This window comes from Eumetopias jubatus, unplaced genomic scaffold (genome assembly GCF_037043125.1).
Source record: "Eumetopias jubatus isolate StellerSeaLion01/CBP00866 unplaced genomic scaffold, mEumJub1_p1.0 scaffold_2, whole genome shotgun sequence".
In the NCBI taxonomy this organism is placed as follows: domain Eukaryota; kingdom Metazoa; phylum Chordata; class Mammalia; order Carnivora; family Otariidae; genus Eumetopias; species Eumetopias jubatus.
Window position 1 is genome coordinate 60105152 of NW_028274808.1, and position 22920 is coordinate 60128071.

Below are 22920 nucleotides of genomic sequence, written 5' to 3' on the forward strand. Positions count from 1 at the left end.
GGGGCTTTAACTCATGACCCTGAGATCAAGACCTAACTAAGATCAAGAGTCAGATTCTCAACCGACTGAGCTACCCAGGCACTCCTGGGAATACACCATTTTAACTGCAAGTTATAAAGACCTTTTGGAAGCTTTCAGTATAGGGGTGCCTGGGTGGCTCAGTCGTTGAGCATCTGCCTTCGGCTCAGGTTGTGATTCCAGGTCCTGGGATCGGGCCCCGCATCTGGCTCCCTGCTCGGTGGGAAGCTTGCTTCTCCCTCTCCCACTTGCCCTGCTTGTGTTCTCTCTCTCGCTGTGTCTCTCTCTGTCAAATAAATAAATAAAATCTTAAAAAAAAAAGTTTTCAGTATAATAAATGATCAATTATAGACTCCTGATTTTGATAGGAAAAGTATTTTGGTCATCTTTAAAGTTATTTGTTAAAGAAATAAAATTAAATTCGGATTAAAAATTAATGGAATATGAAACCAAAGCAATAAAGATGAGTGGTGAAATCAATAAAAGTTATTTTGAAATAAAAAGTGAATTGTTAAAAAGAAAAAAAGGAGATGTTCAAATCACTCCAAAAGCAGTAATTCATTAAAAGGATACAATACATTTTTAATTAGGAGTAGTGAATAGACTATTGGCTTATTTGATCATTGGATTTATGAAGAATGGGGAATCATATAAATACATTAAAAATGATAGTTTCTTTTTGCTTTGATAGGAAATGTTGCGTGGACATGGACATAAAGTTCATTGTATGCCACCAAGACAAGGATATCAACTATCAAGGGAGTGCCATCAATTCAAAAAGTCATTAGGGGTAATTAGTCACTGTGGAACAACATTTGAAATTCCCTGAAATATTACAGATCTTATGTGAAAGAAACTTTTAGAACTTTTCCAAATTTCCAAATGCAGGTCTCATAAAAATTTATATGACATTTCCAATAAGTTGTGAGTCTGAAAGAAACTTTTCTGAACTATCAAAAATGAAAAAAATTTCGATCAACCATGACTTCTATTTCTATTTTCTCTATGTTAATTATAAAATCATCACACAAAATGACAACCAGAAAGTATGCAATAAAAAATGCAGGTTAAAAAGGTATTATAGAGATATACCAGGCAGTAAATTAATACAAACATTGTTATTTTTCTAGATTTTTGCAATGTTTGTGGTTTTTGTCATCTTTTGAAAGGTTATACTTCATTGGAATTTTTCTCATTCTAAGTTCAATTTCAAGGTTGTACTTAGTAGTGTATTATTTTTCTTAAAGAGGCCTCCAAAATTGCATGAACTTTAGGCATGAATGTTGGATCTGCCTCTGAGTTTATGAGAGCTACTGTTTCCCCATGTTCTTGCAAATATTAGGTGGTATTAAAATTTTTGTACTTGCCAATCTAAGTAATATATGGTATATACCCGATGTATGGTTATTGTTCTAATTTATATTTAATTATGAGTTAAACTGAGAATTTTTTTTTGTATGATTATTTTCTCTAGAATTTCCTGTTCATTATCTTTGCCTATCACTTGTCTGTATTTTTTTTTAATGTTATCTGTGAGAACTCTGGGTATAACACAGTTCTCCACTCTGTCAATCATATTGCAGATCCTTTCCTCAGTTATTTGTTGGTCTTTTATCTTTGCTTATGGTGTAATTTTATTCTCTCATTCAAAAATATTTCATTTTTACTAGACATACTAATTGACAGCAGCATTTGAAAACAATGTAAGTGCTGCATTTAATATGTTGAGACTCAGATAGGGTAGACTCAGTTAAATACCTTTATTGTTAAATGAGGTAAGTATAACTTAAGAAACCTCAAAAACCTCAGTACTTCGGCTTACTTTCTCCAGGTAGAGAGATGGTTAAATGTATATCCTTAGAAATCAAGGATTCTCCCTATTTCCTCACCTTTCCTTTCTCTACAAGGTCAATTACTCTATACTTGGAATGGCTCAGAGAATAGACCCAACCTATAGGACTTGCATTTTCACTGCTAAGAGGGGACCCTGAAAATACAAACCTAAGCTACTCATGCTGCCATCCTCCAGAGGAAGTATCCCTGCCTTTACTCTCCCTGGGCTAAAATGTCTAGAGGTTACTTTCCCAGGCTCTTAGCTCTGTATGAATTTTGATGAATGAACAATGCCAAACTCATAGAAAAGACAAGAATGACCCGCATGGATGTCAAATGTTCGTTGCTCACCTGACTTGCAAGCTACTTCTCACTCTTAAGGCCCACTTCAAATGCCACCTCAATAAAATTTTTCTGGATCCCCAAGGACTAATTAATCCCTCTCTCATTGATGTTTTCATAGGATTTGGTTGAATAGCTGTAGCACGTAAGCTGTGTTACAATGTAATGCATATTATGTGTATTTTTTCTCCATCAGACCATGAACTTTTTGTAGGTAGGAGTGTGTCTCATTCATCTTTAAATTCATGGAACCCAGCACAGGATTTGGCACATAATAGGTACTTAAGACATTTTTGTGGAATGTGCATGAAATCTATAAGTATGATTTCAATGGAGGATGAAATAATACATACCCAAACCACCAAAAAATCTTATTTCAGATACATTTATAACAACAGAAGTGTAGCATGGATTGCTCTGGTGACAAGCAAAAGTATGATACTCTGTTGAGTAGGCAAAAATCATGCACCGCAGGGCAGATTTTTATTCTTAGGTTTCTCAGATCCTGCACCCTCATGACTGAGTACAAATCTATACTTAGTCTCAAGCTTCAGGGACATGTCCACAGGAATCTGGAGACACCATCTTTCTTCACTATAAATGGGTTAACACATTTACTCCAGTATAACCACACTTTACATTAAGTGAAAACTGCTAACATTCATAGAGAGGCATGATTTTGGCATTGAAACGACGGCACACTTACTTTAATAAATATGCATTTATTTAATTATACATAATGTCTTGGACAAAGGCTTCAAAGCCTTTTAAGCATTTGTAGCAAATGATGTGATCTATAGAGGAAAGAAGGTCTCTGGGGGACCACCATACCATGTGCTTCTGGCGTCATCCCATCTGTTTATTATGTAGTACAGATCTTCTCAATAAATCATTGTGCTTTGGAAATGTAAGTTTCTCATTTATTCTTCCACACTTGCCAAAGTACAGCAGAATTGGGAAAGTTATAACAGCCTGGTATTTAATTGGTTCTAGACGTGCACACTGACAGGTATTGTTAACGAACCCAAATTATTGATTCAATAAAGATAGCAAATAACCTCAGGCCCCACCAGAATTCATCCTCATGGAGGTCAAGGACAGATGCAGACTCATTTTGGGTCTTTAATGACATCTAGTCAATTTATCTAATCCACAGACTTTTGCTCATTTATCATTCATTTGGGAAAATGAGTCTCACAATGATGAGTTAAAATGCATTTGACCTTTAGCTGTAAAAGAGATAATTCATGTACTTGGAAGAGATAACTCTCCAAGAAGATTCTATTAATTGGGATTCCTTTTGAAAGTCATAAGCCCAGCAAAGTTTCCATAGCAGCTCTGACAATTCCACACAGAATTAATTATGTTTATCCTGTTCTTGATCTACTAGCTATTTAAATATATTACAGGATAAAAATATACTGAATTTGGTACAGGTTCAAACACCACAGGTATATCACTGAACATATAACCTGTCAGGCATTACTGGCAAATTTCAGAAAGCTTATGTGTCAGTTGCTGAATGTCTAGTTGACACCAGCTACCATAAAATCCTCACAATAACACTGTATACTGATCTGTAATATATCCCAACTGAGGACCACAGAGGTTAGACCATTCGTTCAAGATCACATAACAGAGCCAGAATTCAAATCCAAGTTGGTTTGACTGCAAACACATGACCTTTCCACTACGCTGGTTTCATTAAGTTGTATATAAGTTTGTCAAAAAGAAAAAGAAAAAAATTCACTTCCTGTGTTACAAACGTCTGATTTGTGAATATTGTATAGGACACTGTTTCCCCTTACACCCCTCTGCTTTTTAAAGGTTACTCCTTAAATGCCATCCTGCTTATTCTGTTTAGTAACTCTACAGTCAGGAATGATGGTGTCACCTGGGACCCTGGGTAAGGAATTGCCCTCTTTTCCTAACTTCACGCGCCTCGCCTTGCCTATATGTATGTGCTTTTCTTCAGCCTTTCCCTAGGAAGCCATAGGTGAATTCCACCTCAGTCTCTTTCACTTCTATTTACATCATCAGGAAGCAAGTCCTTACCTTCCCCCTTTTTTTCAAAGCTTGCCTAGTTCTTTAAAAATAATCAAACAGCCCCTTTTCCTGTAACCTCTACTTTGTATTAATTAACTTGTTACTTCACGAGTTTTCCTAATTGTGACTGACAAATGTAGGAGAGCCAATAACAATACACCTAAAACCAGGGGGCTGTTAATGTCCAACACTCTGAAACTACCCAGATGGCCCCTTCCTGCAAGCATCCAATAAACTTATCTAACTCAGTGTCTTTCCACAAGTACAGCACTTCTGAAAAATAAGAATTAAAAAAAAAAAACACTTTTATGTCTTTAAAATTTTTTAATGACTATTATTGCCACAGCACTGTTTTGTTCTATTTTTTATTTCAAACTTGGATGTCTACAGAGCACTCAACAAAACAAATTAGATGGGATTTGGGGGTATGCCTCCTTTGTAACATTATTTCTGATGGAAAATATATTCTGATTCTAAACAAATGACTGACAAGTAAAGTGTAATATGTTATTTTTAAAAATGGGGACTCCTTGGGTGCCTGGGTGGCTCAGTTGGTTAAGCGACTGCCTTCGGCTCAGGTCATGATCCTGGAGTCCCGGGATCGAGTCCCACATCCGGCTCCCTGCTCGGCAGGGGGGGGCTGCTTCTCCCTCTGACCCTCCCCCCTCTCATGCTCTCTGTCTCTCATTCTCTCTCTCAAATAAATAAATAAAATCTTAGAAAAAATAAAAAATAAAAATGGGGACTCCTTGTATTCTCTTTCATTAGACTTGCATACTTCCATTTTGATTATCTGTGGGTGACCAAGTTGCTTTCAGGATCCTCCTGTCTTCTGGCCTTCTCCTCTCCCAGTCTCTGAGTAGATGATAATTTGACAAAAGGGACCCAGCTGGGAAAGGCGAGCTTGCACATGGTAGAGAACATGGGCTTTTGGTGCACATTTTAAATCTAAACTTTTGATTATCCACGGTTTTGTCTATACCACCTTCCCCTTCCTTTTGCTTGGTAATTGGTAATCTCTTTATTAAACAAAGTACCTTTCTTGGCTGATTAGACATAGACTGAGTAGGAAGAGTAAGCTGAGGGATTTCTCTTACTCCCTTTAATTAAAGCGGACCCAGCAGAGGGAAGCTGGAGTGAATGGCCCACTATGTTCGAGAGAATCCAAGAACCTTTAACTGTAGTTGAAAACAAAGCTTAGGAAAAGAGATGGGAATTTGTTAAGAGTGGAGAGGGAAAATCTTAGGAAGATATTAGATTAAATTAACCATACACATTTTTAAAAATGTATATCATGATTTAAACAATCCAGGCATCTATAAAATAAAACTCATAGAGAACATTATTTGGGAATCAGTAATTTCACTGTGTTATACTTCATTAAATCTCTTCTAGTAAGCTTTGCATAGTTGACTATTTTTTAAAGGAAGGGGTCAATTACATTGCATTTTATTCAACTGTAAATCTCAGAAGCAAAGCCTCAAATCACGTGACTATTTGGCAGAGTCCTAGACATGTAGGTGTCTTTAAATTTAAAGCTCAGATCTGTCAGGACAATGACCTAGATTCCTCTTCAAGTTTTGTCCCGTAGGGCTCGTTGCCTCATGCAGTATAATAGCACTATTCTTTGTACCTTGGCTTCTAGACAGATCAGACTAAGTTAGTAAAGATGTGTTGTAGATTAAGATGAACTTAAAAGAAATACCTCAAATTGCTACCTCTACAATAGTGATTTGATGTCTAAGGAATTAACTACAATAGAAGACGAATAAGTGTCAAATGGCAAAATCAAGTAAGAGATTTTAACCTGAATTTTTGCTGCAACGTGGTGATCTCCATGCAGTAGAGTTCCTGAATTTTTGGAACAGATCAATTTATTAAATTGTGTACTCCTTTTCTAACAATTGGGTTTTGAGGCACATCTTAGCATGACCCAACCAGTTGAGGGGTCAAAATAAAAACACTTCCAGGTACTTTAGTTTCTAAATAAAGTTTCTCTTGTTTTTAGACAGTACTGTTTCCTCCCCCTGTGAACTTAGCTCTCTTATATACATTTCCTGTGGTATTTTTGGACTCCTCTCTTCAAGTTCATAATAATCCATAATAATATTACCAAGAGTAATATTTCCGTGGCTAATTTCATTCATCCGTATTTTAGAAATTATCTCTCAAATAAACAACTTCTTAGGATTATATACTCATTACTGTAAAGCCTTGTCTCTTACCCCCTTCTCATTCTTGAAGGAAAACATTCAATATCTCTTTAAGGCTAAATGAAGAATAGTATTTTCTGTCACTAACATAAAAAGAAGTTTTAATTAATTTTTTTTTTTTTTTTTTTAGGAAAGAAGATGTAATAACGTTTTTTGGCCAGGAGTTTTACACCAAAAATCATACCATTTTGTTTTCTCAAAACGCAGTTTAAAAAGATATACTAACATTACATAGAAATAGAAGTAATCACACATAAACGTAGAGTTGATTTTATTGAGTGAATTTCCCAGGGTACACTTAGGGTTGGAGGTGAGATTTTCCAGAAAGGTTATTTGTACTGTTGATAAAGAATCTGTAGTAGTAAAAATTGTGATGATCTTTTATGGAGTGTCTGCTATAACCCACGCTATTTATTACACCTCCATCTCTAATTCTCATACCAATTTTGTAGGGAGATATCATGATCTCCTCATAAATGGAGAAATCCAAGCTTAGGGAGCACAAGGACCAACTTAGAATTAAATGGTAGGTATCTGGCTCACTGAGTTTTGAACCCATCACCTGACTATAGAGCCCCATCCTTTTTGTATAGAAGCCCATCTTGATGCAGACTCCCAGTATTACTAAAACTTCTCTAATGTCGTTCACTGTGTAGGAGGAGATGTTGTAGTAACTCTGCTGGCAAGAAGCTGGAAGGTGCTTAAACAATGATAGGATGGAAAGTATATGCTTCCTAGCTCCCCTTCTGAGTGAAGAGAATGCTCTTCATCACCTATTTCATCCCCCTCTTTACTCCATGTTCTGTCCTTCCACACTGTAGTATAGGTTTGCTTAGTCATCAATTAGATCATTATTACCAAGACTACAATGTGCTACAAACATCTCCTATAAGCTCAATCAGTCCCTTGCACATCCTCTTCCTAGTGGTCTAGGGTAGTCATCAGAAAGCATTCTTTACTCCTATTAAAAAAAAATAAAATTCAAAACCATATGTCCTGATACTTAGAAGGCACTAAATATTTGATTGTTAAATAGATGATGTGAATTAACATTGTATCATTGTTGTATGGAAAGCCCCAGTGTTATCCTTGTGAATTCCTATTGATATTGTAACAAGAGTGATACTAACTGGTCTCAAAATATCTCTGAGGAAGAGAGCTATATGCTGAAAAAAATTTGAGAAATATACTATAAGTTAGCTGACATTAAGACCTCTGCAGAGGGCTTAAGACTTCTGGTCAACCTGGGGAAAAACCTTGGGGCTAAGTATGCCAGTCCTGGGGACTTTAGCAATTTCTATCAACATGTGAAATTTGGCACAAAGCGACTTCCTTGTAAAAACTGGTGAAGGACTGAGTTTTATACTTGGGTTGACCTGGGACCAAAGAGAGGCAGTACACATGTATGCAGAACAGAAACAAAGGAGATCACGAGACAAAAAGCAGTCAGGAATTCTCAGAGACTTTCAGGGGTTCAAGTCTTTCCCAGGCATGGCACTGTGCAACGGAGCTCATTAGGCTTGATTCTCACAGTTGTAAGAAGCCTCAGCTAATGTCTGGATTTCAATATAATTTAACAACTAAATCTGTCATCCTCAATAACCCCCTCAACCTCTCTTTCCTATCTTTAATATGGAATGTCAGTTCTGAACAGAATTTTCAACTTGTTATCCTCAGTCTTGAGCTTTCAAATATGAATGGATTGGCTCAGCAACACTTTTTTTTTTTTTTTTTGGTGACAGGAGTGAGGGGAGGGGGAACAGTGGACTGGGTTATCCCAGGAAAGAAGATCTCATTGCTATAGAACACCTGACTGCAAAGCATGGACACAGGTAGTCTCAGGAGGAAATGAATAAGGAATCGCCTTTAAAAAAAATGACTCAGAATTCTGACTCAGAGAGGTTTAGGCCAATTTCTGATCTCATCGTGGAGCTTCCTAAAGCACCTGGGCTTTTCTTGGAGGTCTCTCACCTAGACTGGGGCTTAGGCCACACCTGTTTGGCCCTGAGGGAACAAGCTACAAGAACCCTGCCCGAAATACGATGCAGCTGCTCCCATTTGATCAGACATGGATCAGAGTGATAACTTTTCTAGAAGCATAATTTACCACCTATTTCAATCATGAATGACAAATTAAGGCACATTAAAGTGCTTTAAAAAGAAAAAAAATGATGTAAACCTTCCCTGTTTAGGGAGCTCAGTTAAATTTGTGTTTGACAGTAGTTAGCTTTACTCTGTCTAATAGCTGTCCTATTACCTAGAGTTTTACAGAAACCCTTGTTTCAAGTTCAAATTTTGATCCAAATATGAAAAGTCACTGTCGAGAGAAAATGAAAGTTCCACAAACTAAGAAATTTGTTGGAGGAAAATAATTTTACTTGAAGGGGTATTTGATAGAGATTGAACAGGCTATTCCTTAATATATCTTGTTCTTCCTACATTAAAAAGCTTTAATTTAGTAAAGTAACCTGAGAGGGATTATTAACCAGAGTCTGCTAAAAAAAAAAAGAAAGAAAGAAAAGAAAAGATCTGAAACTATTTCCTTTTCTTCATAAAAATCTGCAGACAACCCATCTGGGGTTGATGAGGTGGGCAAATAGACTTTAAGAAGCTCCTGTCTTCCCTTGTCTAATATTTCTTTAACCTTTGAAGATTCTTAGAATAATGGGGCAGTTTTATAGCTTATGGGGTTTGGCTCCAGGGGTTTTTCACAAATACAAATTCCCAAACTCCCAGGACGACCAGTGATCCTGGTAGGAAACCGGGAATGGGGTCAGGGGAGAAAAAAGCAAATCAGTGACTCAGAATTACACAAACGAATGAGATCACCACTGTTAGGAATGGACACTCCACAGCATTTTCAGACCATACTCAAGACTGACCCAAATCCAACAGTGAGCACCAGATTAATTTTAAGAATGACTCAACCAAGTTTCCGAATAAATGAATTTGGCTCTGAAGATGAGTAGCAGGAAACCAACTTCCTATGACAATCCTCAGTGTTATCTCCTCCCCTCTTCAATGTCCCCCTCTCATATGAATCTCCTCTCACACACCACACCCTCTCTATGCTCTCCACTGCCTTGCAAGGAGTCTTCGGGCATACAATTAGGCCAAGTAGTGACTGTTCTTTGGCTAGGGAGAATGGCAGGAGAGCTCCCCCAACTCAATATAGTAGATTCCTGTGTGGAGGGAAAGGGAGAGGCAGTGAAATTCCTACTCCTCAGTGGTGCTGGATAGAGAAATGGCACACTTAGGAGAGAATAATAGATAAGAAGGCAACGGTGAGGGTTAACCTAAGCCATACGTTAGGCAACCTGAGTTGGGAGGAATTGGCAAAACCACCTCTGGCAATCACCTTCACCTCCACCCTCCCCAGCGCCAAAGCCTTCCTGCTCTTTGGAGGCCCTGACAGAGCCTGTGCTGGGCAGTCTCGCCTGGGAAATCTGGTGAGCTGTCTGCTGCTTCAGCCAAGCAGGGCTACTGCTGGATGATGTAAGCAGTTCCTGTTCTTCAAGGGCAAAGGGTGTGTTCTAGCAAACGAAGTAAAAGGTGAAAACTATTTTAAATTTTTATGCAATCACTTGACCAGATGCCACCTATATGGCCTTCAAAAATGTTTCCTTTGGTGATACATTATCATGACTCTAGAATTTTCCAAATTTCCTAGACTCTTGAAGACTGCTCCAGCTGCCACCGCTTGAAAGATGAGCAGATTGTTGTTTTTATCTACACACCAGGGTTTCTCAAGTTCAGCACAGTTGACATTTTGGGGTAGAAAACTCTTCATTGTGGGGACTTCCCAGTGCATTGTCAGATATTTAGCAGCATGTCCAGCCCCTACCCTCTAGATGCCAGTAGCAGCCTCCTTTCCCAGTTGTGACAACCAAGAATGTCTCTGGACATTGACAAAGGTCTCCTGGGAAACAGAATCTCCCTGCCACTGAGAAGCACTGCTCTCTACAGGTACCATCCAGGCACTTGGTCTTTTCACCTACTCTCTTTCCACAAGGTGTTCCTGGCCATGTCTCCTTACCCGGAGGAAACATTTGATTTTTCAAAAGGAAATCCAGGAGAAAATATCTTTAAAATTTACAAGAGAATTAATGGAGAATTGAGAGACTGAACTGATAATTTGGTACATTAGAGTTTTAAAGACTCCTGGCGTTTTAACATTAGGCCCATTTCACAGATATCTGAATTGCCCTCAGAAGCATGACCCGTTTGAACCCAGGAAGCAATAAACTCTGCTGCTTGGACCACTGAGGGGGCCGATGATCAGAAACTGGGTTTATGATTAGAACCCAATTCTGGATTCTAATCTATACTTGGACATGGACTCAACTTATATTTTAACTTGGTAAGTCTATGAATTTCTGGCTACCTCAGTTTTACCAGTTCTGAAGTAAAGGTAGAGAGGTGCCCCTCTCCTCTCCTCCTCACAATTCCTAAATTAATGATCAACTATTGCTAAGATATTGGGGCCAGCAACCAGATAATAGTCAATTCTGAGCTGTGCTGGGTGGAGAAATCTCTAGTTGAGGCTCAGTTGAGAAGTGTAGCGAGGTGTATAAAAAATGTGCTCTATATTCGAAAAAGGGAGTGGTTACATAAATTTGGGGTGCTTCCAGTCCTTAATGGTTTGCCATGAGTGTGTGTAATACTGGTATCAGGAAGTGGAGAATCTCAGCTTTCTTGATCCTGGAGTTTGGACTCCTGATCGACACTGCTTGGATAGAAAGCCATCTTTTCTTTCAGGTCTCTTGAGAACCAGAGAGACGATGTGGCATACTCTCGGTATCTTAAAATGCTCAAACACTCTGGCTAAACCAAAAAATTCCAAAGATATTTCTTCCCAACCTCAAAATTACCAGGATATAAGCCAATTGGTAACATCTAAACACAGCTTTAATGCAACAGACCTACAATAGTTAGCAACATTACCCAGTTGGGCTTCAGGGAAAGGAATTTATCGAGCCAATGCTGTTTTCCTGAGGTTTTTGCCTAATAAAGGACTCTGGATCCAGTATTTTCAAATAGTATGTCATTGTGTGAAAATCACAAATCTGGTCTCCTAAGAGTGCTAAGAGGATTCCCCAAGTTGACTCTGAAATTGTTCTGAAAACTCTGCTCATATAGGTAGTGAGTGGGTAGGGCACTTGGTTCCATCCTCTGCTGGGGAGCTTTTCATCAGTTACCGTGTCCACAATGCTCCCTCAGCTGGTGTCTCAGAAAACAACAGGCTGTTCATCAGACTGGCTCTGAGCTCTTGGACTTAAAATGCTCAGGTCAGGGGTACACATGGTCCCTGCACTTGGGACTGGCTTCTCAGTTCCTCTCCCTTTCCTTTTCTATGGAAGGGTGCTTGCATGTGTAGTCATGTGGGTAGGTGACCTGTGGGATGGCTTTAATCCCTACCTTATAAAGAATCTTAGAGCTGTTGGGTTAGTGGAGAAAAGTGGGGGTGGAAATGCAAGACCGATTTCAAATCTTTTTTCTGGGACCTACCAATACTACCGAAGTTACATTGTTGTTCACACCTCTTATGTCCTCATCTATGCAATGGGTTAATAATGCCTTGTTCCCCCCCTTCCTTCTCCTGCACACATGCACATGACAGAACACATCCTCACGCATTCACACACACTCACATATTCTACTTATACTGATAACACAGACCACTCACCAGGATGTTGTGAAAAATGAACTAGATACTGGTCGTGAAACCACTTGGAAAACTGCAATGTGCTATATACTCAGTATTATATTTATTATGCATAATGGATGGTATATCCTGCACTCCTTATGTCTTTTGGAGGCTTCTCAACACACTGGGGTTGCTGTTACATTCGTTATTGAAAACATGAATGTCTGTCTTCTTGTCAGTTAGAATTTCTACCATGTTAGCTAATTTTGAATCTTCATCACAAAAAAACCTTACAGTTTTTATATTGGAACTGATATAAAATAACTAATAGAGGGGGAAAAAACTCCAGTAGACATTCCAAATAAATGTACTTTGTGTGTATGTCTAGATGTGTGTGGTACTTTGTTGAGGGAATATTTTGCTCATCACCATATGCCGAGTACCTGAGCCAGAATAAATGTTAAATAAATGAATGAAAATGCACAATAACTTTCCATCAAACAATCCCCCTCAAGTCTATCCATATTCTCAGCCATCAGAGAATTTTCCATCACACATGGTCCACATTTGAATGTTCATATTCAGAACACAGCTGGGTGTTCTTTAAGTTTACTCATTTTTGGATGGCGGAGACAAACCACAGATTGAAATAGAAGACATTTAAACAATGTCCCTGACATGCTTTGGTGATTAAGATAGAAAACAATTCTTTAGATGCCTTAAAAGTGACTTTATTTTATATATCCCACTTTTCATTAAGCAAATCATACAAATTAAGAATGTTAACACATATTCTAATGAAGGATTAAGTTGCAATCTAAATGAAAAGATGACAAAATACAAAATAATTATTTTTGGTTGCGATCCCAAAAAGATGATTCATGATCATGCTTCTTTAAAATTATATTTGTTTAATGTGAGAGACCCAGGAAAGTTATCACCTTTGTTATTTGACATTAGATCCATGTCTGCTGGTGTTCCAAATCAATTTAGACTATAACATTATATAGTGGCTTAGCAGGGAGATAGATGCTTATAAGGTGTGGAAAGCAGACTTTAATAATATTAATTGATATCCATTAAAATGGAAGAAAAGAGGTAAAAAACGCGATGGTCTTAAGGTACTACCTAAGCTAGCGCCAGAATGTACATGTACAATCTAGACTCTCCTTACCCAGCTCAGCCAAACTGATCAGTAGATTGTAGATCTTACTAGATAAACCCAGACTAGGAAATAACCGGTCCGTAAAAGACAGCAGCTTGTGTGGTTTAGGGCCTCGCTACTCAACGTGTGGTCGGCCAACCAGCAGCATCAGTATCATGCAGAGTCTTGTCAGGAATACAGAATCTCAGTCCCCAGCCCAGACCTACTGAGTCAGACTCTGCTTTGACAAGATCCTCGAGTGATTTGTATGCACATTAAGTTTGGAGAAGCACTGATCTAGTAGATAATTTTTTAGTTTCAGCATCATCTATTCACTTTCACATTTTTTTGTAACTTTAAGTGAAACCTCATTCGACTCATCCACTGCATACATTGAGCAAAATACCCAAGGAATAAAGTCTTAGACTTCACTGCTTCTCATCCTCCTGCCTTTTCCTAAAATAACGCAAAGAAATAAGTCTATATTTATTTTAGTTTTGGACATATCCTACTTTTCTCTTGTTCCTTAGGCTAGTTGATAAGTACATTAGGGTTGAAATATACAGAGAGAGTTCAAATCCTAACGGAGAGGAAAAAAGAGAAAGTTCCCTAATGAACGCTGTTTTATTATCAACTCTAGGCATTTGTTTGTTCCAGTCCATTCTGGCTTTCAGTGAATGGTGAAGTACTGGAACCAGGTAGAATGAAATCACTCAAGAGTGGAAATCTTCCATGTACAGGCAACTGGCTTGGGTTGGAGGCAGCAGTGAGTATAACATAATATTATGTTGTAAACAACTAAAAGTATTTTGAAATAATTTTCTGTGTAATACAAAAAAATGCCTCCTCAGGCTACCAAAGGTTCTTTTTCATAGTAGGGCTATAAACATAATTCTGGTGTTTTTAAAAAAATGTGTTGGGTTTTTTGGTATTTAGTTTAGGAACAATGAACTATCTTTAAGTATCCAATATTATATTCATGTCTACCTACCTTGATATACGTTGATTTATATCTGCTTGTGCATATACATATTATCTCATGTAAAAGGGATTGCTGCAATATCTGAGTATTCCCATATTTTTCAGATTCAGTTTCTCAAATTTTCATAGATGGAAACTTAGCCATTGGTTGCATTTGATAGTGAAAGCTGACAGTCATCATTACTTACTCTGTGCTTCAATATGGCATTTCGGTTAATCTTCACAATGTCCCTTTGGGGGAGTCATCATTCTTACCTACATTATACGAAAATAAAAACTGAGGTTTCAGGAGATTAAGTAATTCTCAAACAGCTGGACTTTACATGGTATGACCAAAGCTGTGTTATTAACTATCCTGTTAAACTATTTTGACCTCCCGCTGTGGAAGACTTAATGGGACTTCCAAGGGATTGAAAGCAAGGTCTGCCTCAGGCAAAAGTATAGAGCTGCAGCTTATTTTTAGATTTACCCCCCCATTATCCCTTTCTCTGGTCGCCATATGCTCTTCTTTTCCAATAAAAATCCTTTCCCTAATTTGACAAATAGAATACTGCTAGGAGATAGTTAGAACTGGAAATGCAGATATACAGAGGGCCCCGACTGGAACTGTAAACTGTCTTTCACTGAATTAGTTAATGAGTGTGCCTCAGTATTCTCTGCTTAAATGTTTGGGAAATTCTGGGTTTGAAAACATAAAGAACTTTCTCTACTATATATGTTTTTTTTTTTCTTAACACTAGGTTCTGTACCTATCCATCTCTGTCATCTCTCTGTCAATCATCTATTAGCCATGTGTGCAATTTTTCCTCATATCCACAAACATTGTCCATGCTCTAACTATCTAGAACACAGATTTGGGAAGCCCTTGTAAAGGCTATTAGATCCAGAATTGCATTTTCTGATGCTCTAAATTAACAGAGGGGTAAGTCCAGGGACATTGCTTACCCTAGAAGATCATGTAGAGGAAAAAAAAAAATGTTATTTTAAAATTTTCAATTAACAAGTCAGTTTGTGAATATTCAGACCACCTTGTCTCAGTATGTGCTTCATCTAAAGGAAGCACACACGAAGTTCAAAGAGCTTTGAAAACCATGGGTCTTTGATGAAGATCTTCCAGGAAGTGAGGGTATTCACTGCGCCTCACGTGCTTCACACGCATTCCTGAACTTCCTCATTCACAGACCCCCCTCTTCCCCTTCCCAGGCAGCTGTGACTCTGCTTCTCTACTGCCCATAGCCTCCAGCTGGCTTTCTCCTTTTACTTCCCTTCTCCTCTTTTGGTCAAGGCTCCTTCAGGAACTCCTGGAACTGAATGTCACTCTTTTATAAAGATCAGTGTCACCTCTCTTTTTCCAAACTGCTTCTTTACCCTTCACTCCTGTCCCTAACACCACAAATACCTTCTTCTGTAGAAAGAGAAAGAGAATTGCAAATGCTTTTGATGTATTTTTAAACTTTCTCAAAGAAGGAAAATTTGAATTTAACTATACTAAAAGATGTTGTTGTATTATGTGTAAGACCTGCTTATTTGTGTTTCTTCAAATCATTTAAAACTACTGAATTTTGTAGAAAGTAAGAGCTCCTGTATTTTATCTATCTACCAACCATTTCGTCTACCACAGAGAAATAATTGCTGCCAAGTTTTGTAAGCACTACTGATTGTAAGAGGTCTTTGATTTTAAAGATATTAAAATATGAAAAAAAAGCCCCCCCCCTTTTTTTAAGAGAGAGAGAGAGTGTGTGTGTGTGTGGGTGGGCACAGAGGACAAGGGAGAGAGAGAATCTTAAGCAGGCTCCACACTCAGCGCAGAGCCTGCTGGAGGGCTCATGCTCAGGATCCTGAGATCATGAACTGAGTTGAAATTAAGAGTCAGACACTTAACTGACTGAGCCACCCAGGTGCCCCTGAAAAAAAATGTGTCTTAAAAATAATAAATATAATAGTATTTCCTTATATATTCCATAAGTAGTTTATATATTTTTCAGACAGTTGTATTTGTATAAAAATTCCACAAGTGATTTTATTCCTTCTAGACCAGTTTTCTTCCATACATAGACCATGGATTAACTGTAATAGAATCACCTGGGGTTGCTCATTAAAAAAACTGGGCTCCAGGTCAGGTCTATTGAAACAGAATCTTGTGACAGCACCTGGGCCGCAATATATTTTAAGCTATTCAGATGATTTTAGTATGTAGCCAGAGAAGAGAACGTCTCAAAAGTCCCCGGACCAATAGCAATGACATCACTTGAATGCTTCTTAGAAATGCAGAATCTCAAATCCCACCCCAATCTCCTGTCCCACTGAGGCAAAATCTACATATTGACTAGATGCCCAAGTGATTCATTATTGTTACATTAATGTTAGAGAAGCATTGTACACTGGTGTTTCTCAAAGTGTGATTTCTGGATCAGCAGCAGTATTACCGCCTAGAAACTTGTTTAAAATGCAAATTCATAAGCCTCAACCTGGATTTAGTTGATCAGAAATGTGGGGAATGGGGTGGGGTGGAACTCAAGTTATCTGTGTTTTAATAAGCCTCTAGGTGATTCTGATCTATGCTAAAGTTGTAGCTAAAGCTACAACCTATTCTTTTCTTAAACACACCTAATGTCAAGTGCTCATCCTGTTAACTCAAGGCACAGAGTTTCAGCTGGGGGCAGATACCCGTTTTGCAGTCATGGTGATTAAGAGACATTAACTAGTGTCTCAAGGGCTAAGTAAGCCATAAATGTTAAAATAATAGCAGATATAGAGGACATTAGGAGAAGGAAGGGAAAAATGAAGGGGGGAAAATCGGAGGGGGAGATGAACCATGAGAGACTATGGACTCTGAGAAACAAACTGAGGGTTCTAGAGGGGAGGGGTGAGGGGATGGGTGAGCCTGGTGATGGGTATTAAGGAGGGCACATATTGCATGGAGCGCTGGGTGTTATAAGCAAACAATGAATCATGGAACACTACATCAAAAACTAATGATGTACTGTATGGTGACTAACATAACATAATAAAATAAAAAAAAGAGAAAAGAAAAAAAAAATAGCAGATATAACAATTGGGAAAAGCCAGGTAATCAAATACTGATGAATGTCAAGCTCTCTCTCTTTTTTTTTAAAGATTTTATTTATTTATTTGACAAGAGAGAGACACAGCGAGAGAGGGAATACAAGCAGTGGGAGTGGGAGAGGGTTCAGAAGCAGGCTTCCCCCAGAGCGGGGAGCCCGATGCGGGGCTCAATCCCAGGAACTGGAATCATGACCTGGGCCAAAGGCAGATGCTTAACGACTGAGCCACCCAGGTGCCCCAAGCTCTCATTTTTAAGTGAATCAGAGAATGATAAACACATTCTAAGCCCAAGAAATTTTTCTAGCTTAAATCTTTTACTTCATCATTTTTTTCCCTTGACGCTTCGGAGCATCTATCGACAAAGCCATCATATGTTAAGTTTTCTGTTGTATCTAGTAAGTTCTGCTTTCAAATGCTACAAGCCTTCTACTCAGATTCGGGGGAAAAGATCAGGTACTGAATATTTCCCACTTACATAAATGGGAGAGTTGACGATAAGAAGGCTTTGGGGATTAATTCATCATTCAACTGATTATTGAATGCCCACCATAAGACAGATGATATCGGATACTAAGAATTCAAAGATAAAAGGCAGTTCCTTCCCTCAAGGAGCGTACAGTCTATTAGGTAGACAGACACAGCAACTAAATAATTTTGTTGCAATATGATGCGTGGTGTAATGGAGGCATGGAGTGATCATTTATTATAAGCACTGGCCTAACAGCAGTTTGAAGATGGATTTAAGGAAGGTGAGAATAACAAGGTGAGAGAGATCGGTAAGAAGCTACTGCATGAGTTTAAGCAGGAGGCCGAGCAGTGGCAAAATGTAGAAGGAACAACCATGTAAGTGTCTTCTAAAACACAATGACTTACAATCAGCTATTGATCCATTTCATTCATAAGGGGTAGGAAGTAAGTGACTCAGGTGATTCAAAAATTTTTTTTAAAAATCTCTGACTTTGTAAGGTTTTATAAAAATCATATTTTAAACTATCCAACAAATGTCTGATGCTTCTTAACATGTTCTTTTTATTATCTCCAGCACTTCGTGACTATATTGTTTATGCCAGTATTATGCTTAATTAAGCACCACGACACTATTGATAGAGTCAGAAAGCAAGATGCGACACAGACCATCCAAAAATGCAGCTATCCTGGCAAGCTAAGGATAAACCTTACAAAAAAGGGAGATCCTTCCCAGAAATTGTTTTCCCTTTAACTAAAAGATCCAAAAATAAGAGGTTATATGCCAAGGATAATTGAGCATAGTGATCATGATTATGCTGGTAGTCTCCAGCATTTAGAAACATAGTATCAAGGTTTATATTCCACACCAATGATGTTATGCTGCTTCATACATTTTAAGGATACTCTTATGCTTTCTGGTTACAAAATGAACAGACCTCAGGAAAGAAGGCCTCCTATACTCACGACTTTGTCCAGAGAGCGCAGATTATTCCAGTCTGAGGCACTTCCTCCTCAACCTGCCATTTGTTCTTAGAACTCTTTTTTATCACTCCATCACTTCAGTCATCCTACTGAACTGTACTGACTTATCTATTGTCCTTTTCCCCACAGATAAAAGCCAGAAGGGTATTTGGGTTATATTTACTTACATGACCATCATTCGTTCACTCATTCTATATTTTAGGTGCTGTTTTAGATATTGGGGGTATAGCATAGGAAAAGACAAAGTACCAGTTCTTAAGGAGCTAAAGGTCTAGTGGGGGGAGATGGATAAACACATACACAGGGAAGTAAATAAGTAATTCTAAATGGTGATGAGTGATATATGATAAATAGAATAAGGCAACGGAATGACAAGAAATGGGGTGGAAGAGGGATTCTTTAGCTAGAGTGTTCAGAGCAGGGCTTCCTGAGATGGTGGCTTTTGAGTTGAGACTTTCGATCATGAGAAGGTAAGGGCTTTAAAGAACATTCCTGGCAAAAGAAACTGTAAATGCGCAGGTCCCGAGATTTCTCATGCTTGGAAATGGAAAGAAAGGCAATTTGCTCAGAGCTTAGTTGTAGGAGTAAGATGGGAAAAAGGGGGCGTTAGATGAATTTGGAGAGGTGGATGGGCTCTAGCCGGCTTTACCTGCAGACGGTATTGGGGAGAGTGGGTTTTGTGCTAAAAGCAATAAAAAGCTTCTCATGGGTTCCAAGCAGGGGAATGTCATGATCAGATTTATATATTTAGAAGACCACTCTGACTGTTTATGGAAGACAAAAGGAGGGCTATAATTCAGGAGGTGGCTGCTGAGGTCCTGGGAAGAGATGATGACTTGGATCAGGGTTGAGGCAGTGGAATGTTTAGATTTGGAGGTTATGACCATAGGCCTTGCTGATGGAGTGGACTGTGGAGGAGGGACTGCCTGAGTCCCAGGCTTCGGTTAAGCATCTAGGCAGATGTTGGTGCTACTTATTGAGACTGTATGAGGAAGGGATTGGGACGTGGATAGCAACTCAAGTGTCATTTTTGGACAAATTGAGTTTGAGAAGGCTGTTAGATACCCATATCTTTTTTTTTTTTAAGATTTTATTTATTTTTCAGAGAGAGAGAGTGAGAGAGAGAGAGAGAGTGGAGTACAAGCAGGGGGGCGGCAGGCAGAGGGAGAAGCAGACTCCCCGCTGAGCAGGGAACCCAATACAGGACTCGATCCCAGGACCCCGGGATCATGACCTGAGCCGAAGGCAGACGCTTAACTGACTGGGCCACCCAGGCGTCCCGACACCCATATCTTCTGAAAGGATTCCAGAACCCAGGGCAAATCAGATGTGCACAGTCCCCTTTGTACTTTTCTATCACTACAGAAAAGTGGTTAAGATCCTGAGCTTTGAAGGGAAACAGACCTGAATCTGTACCCCAGTTTTCCTATTAAATCAAATATGCCGGGGCTCTTGGGTGGCTCAGATGGTTAAGTGTCTGCCTTCGGCTCAGGTCATGATTTCCAGGTCCTGGGATGGAGCCCCATGTCGTCAGGTTCCCCGCTCAGCGGGGAGTCTGCTTCTCTCTCTGCCCCTCCCTCCTGCTTGTGCTCTCTGTCTCTCTCTGTCTCTCTCTCTCTCTCTCTCAAATAAATAAATAAATAAAATCTTTAAAAAAAATTAAATATGCCATCTTGGATAATCAACTTTTTTGAGGCTCGGTTTTCATATCTGGCAAATATCTACCTCAGGGGGTTGCTGTGAGGATTAAATTAGATTGTGTATGTAAAATGCTTGGATCATAGCAAGTGTTCAACAGTGACACCCCAAACTGGTGATTATAATCATGGTGATGATGAACTGGCTAAAGGGACAAGCACAGTGGGGGTTCATCAGCAAGTAGAGAGAGACTTGTGTCCGCTCCACTGTGACTGGCATGAGGAAGGATGGGAAGTTTATTTGTCAGTAAGCAGGGCCTTTTCCCTCATGCTTTAAGTTTCTCTTATTTCAGTTCTTAGGAGGACCACACCAATTTCCCCTAGTTACCATGCTCTATGTATAATGTGTTCTCTGGCCATGAATAAAATATTTCTTTTTGTATGCAAGATTTAAAAAAAATTTACTAAAATATACTTAAAAACTATACCATTTTAACCATATGTAAGTGTATACTTCAGTGGCATTATGCACACATGGTTGTGCAGCCGTCACCAGCATCTGTCTCCAGAGCTCATTTCATCTTCCCAAGCTAAAACTCTAGCCATTTAGTAGTAACTCCCCATTCTTGCCTCTCCCAGTCCCCCTGCAACCACTAAATACTTTGCGTTTCTATGAATTGACTACTCTAGGTACTTTATATCAATGGAATCTTACAGTATTTGTCCTTTTGTGACTGGCTTATTTCACTTAGCATCAGCTCTTTCAGGTTCATCCATGTCATAGCACATGTCAGAATTTCCTTTTTTATGGCCAAATAATATTCCACTGTGTGTATATATCCCATTATGTTTATCCATTCATTTTTCAGTGGACACTTGGGTTACTTCCACCTTTTGGTTATTGTGAGTAATGCTCTTATGAATATGGGTGTACTATATAGGCAGTTTTACGAGGTGGTATAAATATTGAGTTACTTATTAATTCATTTACTCATTTTCTCCCTCACCAACTTTCCTGAATGCTTACCGAGACTGGCACTGATGATACTTCTGTGTGCTTAACTAAGAGCTGTAACTCAGTTAGTTGTTGGCAGTATTCTTGAGAGGCAATAGAATTATTCAGAACATTAATTTATCTCCATGTTTTAAAACTGCAGAGGAAACTTCAAGATCTTTTGGTTTGGCAATCCCCTCAGCAAGCAATTTTTGAAGACTGATGTTGTGCATGGCATGAAATTTGCCTCAAAGAATCTTGCATTCTGCCCCACAAAACCAGAAAATGAAGTAGAAGGAAAGAAAGACAGCAGTGGTAATAAACAGAAGGAGAAATGAGAGAGAAAGGGTAAAGACAGGAAGGGTGGATAGGATGAACTGCAAAGTCAATTCATGGCCCAAAAGATCTCTATGCTTCTTTCTTCGAATGAGAATCCTGCGATAGTTTTCAAAGAATAAAGCCAAAGAAATAAGCTCCAGAGAATAAAAAATGAAGATTGCAAAACTGAGTCAGGCCAAAAGCCTAACTGAGGCATTTATATAATGCGTCACAAGTCATACATTTATATTCACCTCTTTGTTATCCCTAAAATGTGATTTGAGAAGAAATGTAGATAAGAGAAAAAGCGTCTAATTTTAGGTATGTTGGAGAGTAAGAACTGATCAATATTCAGGAATTAACTGAGAGTGTGAATCCAGGACAAAAATGAATGTGAACAGCTGTGTTCCACAATCTGACCTCAGGACATTGGATCTTTAGTATTTCCATAATATGACTGTAAAAAATATGTCCCGCTAGCCTTATTTGCTTTCCTTAATGGATAATGCTTCTGGCTTGGAACTTTGTGTGGAAAAAAGGATCTTTTGTCTCATAAAATGTTACAGATGCTGCTATGGTAACACACTTTAATTTTATTCCTATCTCAGAAGATAAACATGGAAAAATGCAATTGGCAATTTAATCTAATATTTAGCATTAGCTTTAGGTCCACAGAGCATTTTGGTTTTTGTTTTTAAGAAACATTGGCACTTTTGTTAACCTGCTGTACTCAATTAAGCAGAATCCTAAAGCTCTGTCTAAAAGGTATTACCCTGCCAACTCAAAAATACCATGTGGCCAAGTTTCAAAACCCACAAGGGAAAGAAACCATGCTACTTCTATGACAAAATTCTTAGGTGGCCAGAATGAGTTTGCATTTGTGGGAAGTTTCTTCTGGACTAAAAACCCAAACATCTCAGCATTTACAAAGATAGTATCAATTTGGTTGAAATAAAACTCATCAGTTGAATAGAGAGACAATTACTGAATTTTTTTCCTACTAGGAAACCCTGCGACATGTTGCATTAAAACCTTTAACATTAAAGCAAATCGTTTACTTTGCACTCAGTAAATAACCAAGGTTATTGCACCCTGAGGAGGTAATTTGAAGCCCTGATTCCCTGCTGAGGTCTAACAATATACATTTACACAGGAGATAGAAGCTTCCAATGCTTGCCAGTGTCATATAGCAAAGCACAACGCACAAGCAGTAGCAAAGACACAGGAAACAT

The 22920-nt window shown here is 38.6% G+C and overlaps 1 protein-coding gene across 2 annotated transcripts in view; it reads right to left on the reverse strand.

Moving 5' to 3' along the window:
* Positions 1 to 22920, reverse strand: part of PALLD (palladin, cytoskeletal associated protein) — a 388100-nt gene that overhangs the window by 307967 nt on the left and 57213 nt on the right. The gene's annotated exons all lie outside the window — the stretch shown is intronic.